Here is a 4,111-nt window from a genome sequence, read left to right as displayed (position 1 = left end):
GAGAAAAGCAGTGAGGTGATGAACAGGGGACTAGTTTTGCAGGAAATACTTATTATCTGTGTATTTCTACATATACAGAATTTGTGTGTAAAGTAGAAAAAGTCTCCACTGGGAAGATAACTAAAGGTTATTAATATTCGTTTTATCACTCAGCAACCAAGACACATGCTTATTTCTGCTCCCCAGAAGCAATGTTAGCTACTAGTCTCAATTCAGGAAAATGTATATCTTCAGAAAGGTTTTTATAAGATATTTATTCAGCTTTTTCTCAAACTTCTTCATATTTTCACTATAAACATTAAACTGAAAGTGTGTTCCAAAAATTCTATTCCACCATGAAAATGTAGAAGCATACTTTCTGATGAAGTTTATGTGGTGTAAATCATGATGCTGAGAACCAGCGTAGAAAAGGATGAGATTTAAAGGTTTGAGAGGAATATCATAACCACGATGGGCATCAATAATTTCTATCAAATAAATTGTCACCCATGTCCAAAGAAGAATTAATTACATGATCACACAAAAGCATGATTCCAATGAAAAATCCAGTTCCAAGAATTAGAATTTCCAAAGGATGTGCATATTCAGCTTCTATTCCAAATGGGGCTTGAAACTTCTGATGAATTTTATGAATCTATTTACATACTCTTTTTGTGGTACAAGAATCTATGCAGGCTTAGAAATAGTGCCAAGTAGTATCAAAGACTGTAGTATAGCCAAAGCACCTTGCCAAAAGCATATACCATTTGTCATTCTTTTTCAATCATAAATAATATTGAAATACTCTGTAAAATGATAGGTTCCACAAATAAAGCAACAGGATATAAAAGTGATTAAAGAGAAGTACTGTAAAGCATTTCCATTGGTTTTCCCACGTCTCTGGTATATATTTTTCAATGTTATTCTTTTTAATGCAAGGTACAAATTGAAATAGAAATCCAAGCAAAAAGAACAAGAAATAAAAGCTTTCATGAATGATAGCAGATCCCCATGTTGCAATCTAGAACATTGTATAATTATTAACATATAATTCCAAGCATTTTAAAATGGTCCTTGCAGAGGACTCTCAGGTAAAAGTGAATCTACATACTCCACAGTTACAAATGCTGAACTAAAGATGCTGGCACTTTCATTTGTTGCCATTTCTCAGATCTCTGCAGATAGCCTTCTAGTTCTGGATGGTCATAAGGCGACTGTAGCCATGATTTTTGATGCTTCTGATTTTGTCATTCCACCTGTTTTAGCCAAGTCTCATTTACTCTGAGTAAATCATACCTAATAAATTTCTAAAACTCAAACTGACTTCTAATAACAGACTTGCTGATGTGAACTCAGGAAGTACAAATTCATTTACTGTTAAGATTAAGTAAACATACCACAACAGGATGCAGATGGGAGTTTAAGGAGCAATTTGAAGACACGCTCTAAGTTCATCGAGTCTTCAGTGAGCCACCTACAGTAGAGATCAGGTTTACTGGAAGGTGCCAGGACAGTGCCACCCTTATCATCAACCAACACCACCCTGCTTTCCCATAAAGACTAGAGAACTGTGCATAAGGTGGAAAAGTCACCAGTCTTTTAGGGGGTGTTCATGGAGACTGATAATTCCCTCCCTTCCCACTGAGGAGAAAATATTTTCTGAAATAAAATGATTATTTCCAGGAATACAAAGTAAGATGAGAGTCATGGAATCTGACTAAGATGTCATAAAGTTAGTATAAAATCTTTGGGAAAGGGGTGTTGACACAGTTGGGGGATAGTTAACTGACAAAAATAAAACTGCATCATATTTATCTTCTTACTGAATTAAAAACCCTCAACAAACTTGCTCCATGAAAGCTAAAAAGGTAAATTCTAAAATCATATAATTCACGGTTATCTCAATTTATAATTCTTGTAAAAATAGAATTACTGTACCTATTCCTCTGCTTCGCTTCAGATTGTATTCTCAAGAACACAGTACAATTTACTGAAACAATAACATATATGTAGTTAAGAGTAGTTGCAGAATGCAAAAGCTTTGCTTTGAAATCAGTCTACCACCTATTTAATTGTTAGTATAGGAAGTTGTACCAGCATTGGAAGTTAGTTTAATTTGGGTTCCCCCCAAAAGTGGACCTGAGGCAAGGAATTGGAGGCAGATAAGTATTTATGAGGTAATCCCAGGATGCAAAAGTGAGAGACAGAGAAAGTGAACGGAGAAAGGAAGAAAGAAAATCAAATGTATGCTACTTCTATAGAAAAATGAGACTCAGTCTCCTTGAGGATACTGTGAAGAACTGCACAGAATACCCTTCAAAATCATACCATCAAAGGTAGGAGTGGCTGGGCATTAATCTACCTACTCCTACTCACCGTTGGCTAAGGATTGCCTCTGGAGGTGTTAACTTACTTTCAGTTGTGCCTGCATTCATGGAATGACCCTCCGTTTTTTGCCCCACTGCCCACTTGGCATGGGTCTCTGGCAAGTGCAGGGGACTCATCTCCACAAGTGAATGGAAATCAAGTTCCCAAGGCATTGGGGCAGTTTTGTGGTATGTCACAAATTCCTGCTATAGAGGTTAAGTGCTTTCTGCCTTCTTCATGGAATCACCTGCTAATGTAATAGATTTCTTTAAGTATATTATCAATTACGCAGGATTTTAAGATAAAAAATACTCATCAGTTATTGCCAAATGTCAAATCTCAATCAAAATGACCCCCAGACTCTTTTCCCAGAAAAAAAAATATTTTTCAACAGGTACATCATTTCCAAAATAGTCCAGACCTGTGATAGACTTTTAAATATTAAGAATACATAGGATGGTGAGTAAGATTTGGTTATAGCTTAGCCTAGGGCCATAAACAACCCATAAATAAACATGAAACGACTGTGCTCCAAAATTCCTCAGCTATGTCAGGCCATGGAAGTTCCTTTCTCAGGCTTCCACCTGAGAGGCCTCTGCTTGACATATGAGGAGCATTTATAGTAAACTGAATTTTGATAAAAAGCTCCAGAAAAGCAGGGAACAATTGTTTACGAAAACCATCTAGATTAGTGTTTTCAGAACTGTGCCCATGAGGCCATGGAAGAGAAAAAAATAAAGGGGTGGGTCTGGACTCCTCCCTTGCTTCAACAGGGCCATGGTGAATTTTTGTTTGTTATGTGTAGGCTTATGCTTCAGCTTGAAAAACACAGAACAAACTCTTTCGATTTACAAATGAAACACAGGCTGGGAGCCATTAAGTGACTTGTAAAAGACCACACTGCCAGACAGAAGCAGAGCTAGAACGAGGAATCTGACTTCCAGTAACAAAGACTCTCTCCTTTAACCTAGTTCTGACCTTGGACTTCCCTCTTTGTCCCTGTAGAATCAAGTATAAGCAAGAATGGGGCTAAGTTACTTTACTGAAAATCCCACACACTTTGTATCATCAAATTTCTCATCCCCCATCCTCGATATCAAATCACCCTGGCCAGCCTTCAGCAGGAATTATGTTGAGTTGGTCTAGTAAGAGTCACCCTTACCCTGAGATTTCCTTTTAGTAATTTTCCACCCACTGACCTGCTCCTTGGCTGTAAATCCCCACTTGTCCTTATTGGAGTTCAGCCCATATCCTTCCCCCATTTCAAGACATCATTGCAGTGGTTCCTCTACCTATAGCGATAGTCTCCCCAAATAAAGCCTTCATTACCATCTTTAGCAAGAGTCCTTAAACATTTTCTTCTTTCACATAAGCCAGCAATGCACTTCCTAATTCACCTTAGTTTTCCTTTCCAGACCTGTGTCAATTCACAAAAATACTCTCAGCAGTAAGCCTCCCTATTGTCTTCCCTTCAACAAATGTAGGGGATATTTAAAATGGTACTTAAAACAGTACTGACTATGGTCACTTCATCCTCTCTAGGGGAATGATTCAAATCTGCTCTGAGGTAGATAGCTCTTTTGTTTATAAAAATACTTTGATGATGGGCCTTGACTGACTTGTTCATAGAGAAATGTGAGGACCCTTGCTCAAAGTTTAAATGAATGAAAGCCAAATTACACATGAAACAGAGTAAGAGAGACTAAGGTGGCCGGGAGGGAGGCCAGCAAGAAGGGAAGATTGGATGAAAGCAGGGGAGAGAAAG

At 37.8% G+C, this 4,111-nt stretch overlaps 1 pseudogene; it reads right to left on the bottom strand.

The window, feature by feature from the left end:
* Nucleotides 1–207: 207 nt before the first annotated feature.
* Nucleotides 208–1,143, bottom strand: LOC117077810 (annotated as a pseudogene).
* Between the last annotated feature and the right edge of the window lie 2,968 nt (nucleotides 1,144–4,111).

Source organism: Trachypithecus francoisi, unplaced genomic scaffold, assembly GCF_009764315.1.
Source record: "Trachypithecus francoisi isolate TF-2019V2 unplaced genomic scaffold, Tfra_2.0 Lachesis_group6, whole genome shotgun sequence".
Classification (NCBI taxonomy): domain Eukaryota; kingdom Metazoa; phylum Chordata; class Mammalia; order Primates; family Cercopithecidae; genus Trachypithecus; species Trachypithecus francoisi.
This window is presented reverse-complemented; position numbering and strand designations above follow the sequence as displayed.